Genomic DNA, 7,888 nt, shown 5'->3' with positions numbered 1-7,888 from the left:
AAAAAATTAGTTTTGCTATAATTTCACTGTAGTTGATGAATGATAGGATAGATTTAACTCATACCTCATCACTGTCAGACTCAGACTCGCTGCTACTATAGTGATGAGAGCTCGATCTTCCCTCATCACTGTCTGAATCACTGCTATCATGACAATACTGAAAAACATGAAATATTTGTTTTTAGCTGAAAATCATAAAGACTGCAGCAAGAAAAGAATATGTATTAATTCTTTGGTACTTACAGCTACAGGGTAATAGATCAAAATCATCAGAAGAAAAAACTTCATCTTGCACCTCCAAGTGTAACTCAAATCCCCCGACAGTTAGAGCTGCCACAGCAGAGTGCTGAATAATGAATAAACTATTAAGCCTGTGTTCGCTTCCTTCACGCTGCTCCCTTCAGGACACTCCATTAGCTTTTAAACAGCCTCGGTGTGTCCACAACATTCTCTCGCACTTTAAAGGTGTGTTACTTCATGTCCGATGTGGTCGTTCTCATGGCAGCCAACGAAGACAAACCCAAAATAGGCGTGAACACAATTTCATTACCGGACTAGACTGTGCTTTTGCAACATTAAAGGTCCACATCCTGCTTTAATCCTCAGAGATTTAAAGTGTTTTCTGGCACATGCTGATCTGAATTAACCACTAAACCCGCTCAATTTGTACAGCTGATCATACAAACACACACTTCACTTCCTTTTGTGTTTAAAGAAAACATTTTGAATATTAACAGGTTATAACACATCACAGTTATATTTAGAAAAGGATTTGCAAATATTTGTGGGAAGACTGATATGTTGTTGAAGCGCTCTGCACTTGCGAAACAGTAACATCTGTTGCCTGCAGCTGTATTTCTACCTGCAAAACAATACTTGCTCAATCCTTTTCCAAATACTGTAATCATCTTGTTTACTCATGGTGGACTTCTTTTATTTCCCCAATAGCAGTCATTACACTTTACGACCTGTTGCAAGTGTCATCCAGAGAGTCTTTCTCTGACTATAGAGATTTTAAAAAAAGACATTTTATTTCCAAATGATGGGCAAAAGTGTGAAGAGCAACACTGATATTAAAATGTCATGATTCACAGACCACTGGTTCCATCATCATACTCTGTCTTTTTAGAAAATAATTAACATAAATTTCATAATCTCTTTTATCTGTTCAGATTAATAGGGAAGCCAAGGCTTTTTTTAAATGCTGTTATCCCGAGATCACAAGCTAATTGTCTCGTTATCACATGAAAACAAAAGGACAAGTCACACGTGTATCCTTCCAATAACGTTGCCAAGTCTGTCACTGTCAGATCAATCTGGGACATTTGAATCAAGTGTCAACCTCTGATGCTGAGAAATTAAGCCAATGCAGAAGTGCCAAAAACTGCAGTTCATCAAATGGACACTTGAAGCTGGCTTCAAAAGCTCGTCAATCCCCATAGACCCCCACAGATGTTTACAGCCTGGTACAAAAAACGGTCTCTATAGCTAATTTCCCTGTTGTACGGGGGATGAATTTTTATAAAACTCACCCGTTTAAATGTTAACTGACTGCAATGTAAACTCATCCTTGTAAATATGCCACGTCAGAGCTAGTGACGTAGAATAACAAGTGAGAAAGACTGCTTATGGCGGGCAGGAATGGAAGTGGATGGGTCCAACACACACAGGACTCTCAACCAGGAGACTGACGTTCAAGATCAGTGTTTAATTTTATTAGTCACGTTAGTGAGGTGTGTATTGTGACATTTGTGACGTGTTTTCAGTAATTATGTTACGTTGTTTCTGTACGTATTTTAGTTTACGTACTTATTTTAAGCCCAACCATGACGTTTTTCCTAAACCTAAGTGAGTGGTTTTGTTGCCCCCTGCTGGTACTTCACTTTATGGTACTTAATATTCATGCCTCAGCGAGGCAGGACATCACACTGACATACGATACTGGTGGACAGGCGGGTCTATTACACGCTTTGGCGTGATACCGGGTTCTCGTAACAGTGACTGAATCTGATGGCTGATATTTTGCCAGTTGTCATTTTGATCTCAATATGATCATGATTTGTTATTGCACAACTACATTTAGAAAACATTAATCTGTCCTTCATCTTTAATGACATTCACAAGCACTAGCTTCGGGTCAAAGGTCAACAAATCTGTGGAAACTTTTTTTTTAATGATAATGTGAATATGGCATTACATAAAGCATATCAAAGAAGGTGTTTACTGGATAGAGGGAGAGAAGACGACATATAGCAAAGTTTTAAATTCGCAATAACAATATTGTTTTTGATTTTCCTTTGGGAAGAAAATCAAAACAAAAATAGACAGTGACATTTAAGAGAGACCTCAGAATATGACATATATACTATCATAAAACAGAGACGTTTGCCCTCAGGGACAAAAGCAGAGCGAATCAGGTAAAACTCTGATCAACACATCAGACACACAGCTCATAAAAAGATCATCTTGGCAACAGGTTTTATGATGTATAGTTTGCTGACACGCTACAGGTTTAATGCAGGAGTCAAACGAGGACTGCCATATGAGGATCAATCTAATTGTATTGCCTTTAGGATCATTATGCAGAACCAAGCTTTGCACAAATTAACTGATCAGAATTTAAATTATTGTGGAAATCCCAACAATTACAAAAGTATATTAAATCACATTAAATTACAGGGCAATTTGTACAAAATTATGCAAATGACATCTACAATTTTCCATTTGGTGTGATTAAATATGACTGGGTGTTACAATTCAGTAAACCTTATGAATAAAGAGATTCTAATCAATGTTAGAAACATTTGAATTGCTAATTTGTTTTTTAACGTGTTGTTTTTGTACAAATATTTTCTGGAGATCACATCCAAATCAAACAATGTGCACGCTGTCTTCCTTTTTTTGTTTGTACAATTTGACTTTCCCTAAGTTTCCCTCTTCTGTTCACCTATTATGGGCACGTCTGTTTGTGCCACCACCCAGGTCTTTGTCCATTTATTCCACTCTTGCTCCTGGTAATATAAAATGCTTCTCTCTACGACGAAATTACTTATTAACCACATGACAAATCACTTTGTTTTCCTTTGCTAAAGCAACCAATAATGATTCCAATGATGATGTTTTCATCCCTGGTGTGAAATCGATGCGAAGAAAACACATTTTTATGAGAAACCAATTTCACCAGAAACAGCTGTTTATAAGTGTTTAACAGAGTTTAGAAGAGCGTCTTGAAGCCGAAGACAGATTCACTTAATACTGTGTCAAACTGCAACAGAGATTATCAAAGCATGAATGTCTTTATATGAAGAGTTTCACTTTTGAACTAAAAACATTAAGTGTATATGTGCTATAAGCAGTGCACATGTGATCTATGAAATCAAACTGGTGTGGAGTATAACATATCCAACATAACCTGTTGATTCTATTGAGGACATTTTTATATTTTTTCAGGTTGAATCTCACAGGGTCAGACACAAACCTGAGTTGTTACTGTGCATTGCACATTTGTGAAATACATGTAGTTCCTGCAGTGGGGTTGCTATGGCGATTAATGGACCCTGGTGTGAATGAAAATGGGCCGGCCAACCGGCATGCAGCTAATATTTAAGTATATGCACTTTACAGACTACCTTACAGAAGAAACAGTGTACAGAGATGCAGTATAAATATTGTATGATGTAAAACTACGTATGAAACTTTTTCAATTAAACTGTTAAAAAAATCCTTTTAATTTAAACTCAAACAATTTTCATCCAATCTTAAATATCTTAAAAAGTGTTGTGATATTTAGTAGATGTATAGTATATATATGTATAGTAGATGTAAAAATAGATGCATGTATTAATTACCTGTTTATATTGGCAATTATCATGATAACAAAGACGCAATAATAATTATGATAATTATAATAATAGTTGTGATATTAAATTGTCATTACACATGTAATAATGATCATATTTATGCAGATAATAACAATAATTATACATATAATAATATTGATGATGATAATAACTGCAATTATAGTTGTGTCATTTATTATTAGGGCTTCAATGTTTATTATACTTAACTCAAATATAATCATTAATTGTTTCTGTGTGAGTCATTCAGCACTGAAGTCAGACCGAGGCGTTTTATTTCTGCCAGCTCACCGTTTGGGGATTTGGGGGTTTAACAAAATCAGGGAGTGTTTTCCTGCTATTGCTGTTGTTATTTCTATTTCAGTTTATATTTATGAATCATAGTTTCCCATACATGTATTGTTTTACCAGGTTAGATACATCAGATCCTGTCCTGGGCCCAGTCTGGAGCTCCTAGAGTCCCTCGACATCCAAACAAACTGAGCTCTGCTGTACTTTGTGTTATATTTCTGTTTTATTCCTATGTGTGGCGCTGTAAGGAGGGATCAGGTGATTTATCACACTTGTAAGAAGTTATTGTTGTTTTCCAACAGGTTGCTGTTGCTGCTATAGCTGTCATTTATCACTGAAATTCAATGTCATATGTTAGCTTGAGTCATCAACTTGAAAAAGTGAGGACAAATTTCCATTGCTCATTGTTTTGTTTTCCAGCGAGTTATACTAACGTTTAATGCTGAAAATGTTCATATTGTAAAAAAGCTGTTGTGACATTGTGCCATTGTGTTTTTTGCCCCGGAGCAGCAGGAACATCGTTGATACTACATTTTAAACCCGTCTAGACACTGTGAGCTGAGTGCTGGACAGCTTAGTTGAGTAAACGGTTATATTGTTCCTCACTTACCCCGTTACTGATTCTTCTATTGTGAACCGTGTCATAGCTGCATCCAGCTTACTGTAAAAACTATACACAATGAAAATACGATAATAAATAAGAGAGATCCTTCTACTGTGTTATAATTTCTGCATACCTGTCAGAATAAAGTAGTCTTAAAGCTGAATTCTTAAAAAACTAAAGGGGATATTGAGTATATGGTATATGGTATATGGTGTATATATATATAAGAATATTGATCAGTATTCATTGTGTTTATTACTATTTCAATGTTTTGGGATATTTATGTCATTTGTAAAATGGCTTTATGGAAATGAATAGATTTTTGAATTAAAACTCCCAGTAAACATTAAACATGACCAAAACGTGGAGAGTGCCTGAGTATATCTTTATAAATTGTATCATAAATGTTGTATTTTTAGTGTATTTTCATCAAATTTATAGTTACAGTTGTAGTCAAAGAGTAGCAGAATACTATAATGGTTATATTGCCTTTGAAATTTGTTTTCATTTTGAAAATCTTATTTTTTGTTATTGCTCCTCCATTGGAATCTCTACGGTAATACAATTTATTCATATTCCTTAGATTCTTACCTTTCAAAAGAGACCATATTATATGCATACAAATAAAAAACAAAGAACGAAAAATACAGTGTATCTTGATCATTTATTTGTTTATTTTTAATGATTTGTTTATTCAATTTCAGTTACTTAAAGAACAAATTGCTGAAGGTGAGAAAACTGATTTTCATTTCCCTGCTGCCAACAGAAATTGCAGCAACGCTGTCAAGTTGGGTTGATAGCTGGAGTAGAGTGACGGATACTGAAGCATGAATCGGCTCATCTGGAAAAGAAAAAAAAAAAATATTTTGGTAACACTTCATTTTACAGGTCCACAAATGTCATGGTAATTAGGTGATAACTACCAAGTAACCTATTTGAAATTTCTTTTGAATTACTGCCAAATCACCCCAATATTTACCTCTAAATTTATCAAAAATTACTTTATTATAAACATTATTTAATAATTATATTCCACTATTTCCCAATAGCTGGTAATTTATTTAATATATTTCCAGGAAAAGAATACAAAGTTAATTAATATGATTTATTTCCATGCTGCTGGTAAATAGATAATAATTAGCAAATCACTTATTTGAAATTTCTTTAAAAAACTCCCTGAATCATTACATTAGCTACCAGGTTACATTTATATAGACAATAAGTCACATAATGGTGAGATTTGTGCCTGATCAGAAGTGTCTTCTACTAGTTTTGGTTTTCCACCTCCGATGAAGAGCAGCGCACAGCCGCTTCTCAAGCCTAAGGGCCCTATTTTAACCATTATATACTATTTCAGCATATAATTATGAAATCATGTTTATAATAAAGTAATTTTCAATACATTTGGAGGTAAATATTGGGGTAATTTGGCAGTAATTCCAAAGAAATTTAAAAAAGGATACTTGCTAATTATCACCTAATTACCATGAAATTTGTGGACCTGTAAAATGTGTTATAATTTATATTTTATAGGATTTTGTATGAAGTATTAATTTTTTATGCGACTAAGAGAATCTGTTGCACCTCATAACTCCCTGAGCGTTTGACTCGATCATTCTCCTCAGAGACCTTTAAGAGTGAAGAATCTCATGTCACCAACTGTTGCGTAAATTCACATTACTTGCTTTTTTTAGTCTGAGTTGAAAGTACCATAAAAAACAGTTGACATGAGCACTTACAGGAAATGCATAACTTAAAGCTATGAAGCACAGAATGAGGACCAGAAGTTTCATGGCTGAAAAACACGAGAGTCCTAGAGCAGAAACAGAAAGGGTAAAAAAGCAAATTGTAAATTCAGTTGTAGGAGTGAACTACGAATAGTCCCCAGAGATGAATATCTTACTTACTTTCAAAGTCAAGAGTGATGTCGACACCAAAAGCCAAACACAGAGTCCAGTGATGAATTTCAATCTGAGGTACTTTTATCTCCAAGTTCACTTTTTAAAGAAAGGATTCTGCCTCCAGTCATCCAATCAGCTGTCAAACGTGTTTTTGATTTTGTATTTGTCCCAAAGGTGTGAAATGTGATGAAAGGATGTCCACTGTCCGTGCAAGACTAATCTCATAGCTGTTGGGAAACAGTGCTCATGGACATGATTCATGTACACAGCTTAATGCTTCCTCAAAACAACAACAACAACAACAACAAAACTAAACTAGTTTTTAAGCCCTCCAATCTTCAGTTTAGGCACTTTAGAAGGTGTAGCAGCTGATATAGTATATACAGTAGTAATACAAGTATTTTAAACACCTCATCAGATACATATTACCTTGAACAGAAAGATTTCTCCAGATATCTCCAAGTCAGAGATTACATTTATGAAGAAATTCAAGTCAATATATTCATTGATGCATTTATGAATAATGATAACAAACATCTAATATCTTTAATATACAATAGAATACAAAACTACACTACTGTCTAAATCAAGCAGATAATTTACCTGATGCTATTAATTAGAGTGAGACCAATAATCAATAAGTAGATATTGATTTACAGGCATTTATATGGACTAATAACTGGAAAAGATTAATTTTGTTTAATGGAGAGTAAGTGGCAACCTGAGTTATGTGCTGCTGCACAGATATAATATGATGAAACCGTGTATGTGGTGGCTCATTGTGACCACAGTCATCACGAGAGACTCAGAGGTGTTGGGAAACAATGAAGGTGTTGAAACTGTCTGTCCATCTGTCTATCTATCTATTAGTGGTGGGGGAAATATTTTGTGTTGCAATTTTTTATCAGTACACAGACGTGAAGTATCAATATTTTATTATATAAACCAGTCGCTATTCTGTCTGTCAGAGGTTGTAGCAGGCTCAGTCTTTAAGCTAGAGTGAAGATCACAGCATATGAAACTGGAAAACCTGTGTATTGTTAGCTTGTCGGGAAGAACGCTAAATAACGCTCCAAAATGATGCTAAATTTTGGTGAGGAAAAACTGGCATGGCCATTTTCAAAAGGGTCCCTTGACCTCTGACCTCACGATGTGTGAATGAAAACTCTGAGATGAACAGAGTGAAAATCTTAATAGATAAAACAGATGTTGACAAACTGCATAATCTATCTATC

General features: G+C 34.8%; 1 long non-coding RNA gene across 1 annotated transcript; it reads right to left on the bottom strand.

The window, feature by feature from the left end:
* Nucleotides 1-5,439: 5,439 nt before the first annotated feature.
* On the bottom strand, nt 5,440-6,697 carry LOC141765333 (uncharacterized). The gene is made up of 4 exons (XR_012593447.1): nt 6,656-6,697; nt 6,492-6,565; nt 6,337-6,381; nt 5,440-5,593 (listed from the first exon to the last, which is right to left on the bottom strand). It is a non-coding gene; the product is annotated as an uncharacterized LOC141765333 (long non-coding RNA).
* Between the last annotated feature and the right edge of the window lie 1,191 nt (nt 6,698-7,888).

This window comes from Sebastes fasciatus, chromosome 3, assembly GCF_043250625.1.
Source record: "Sebastes fasciatus isolate fSebFas1 chromosome 3, fSebFas1.pri, whole genome shotgun sequence".
In the NCBI taxonomy this organism is placed as follows: Eukaryota; Metazoa; Chordata; class Actinopteri; order Perciformes; family Sebastidae; genus Sebastes; species Sebastes fasciatus.
This window is presented reverse-complemented; position numbering and strand designations above follow the sequence as displayed.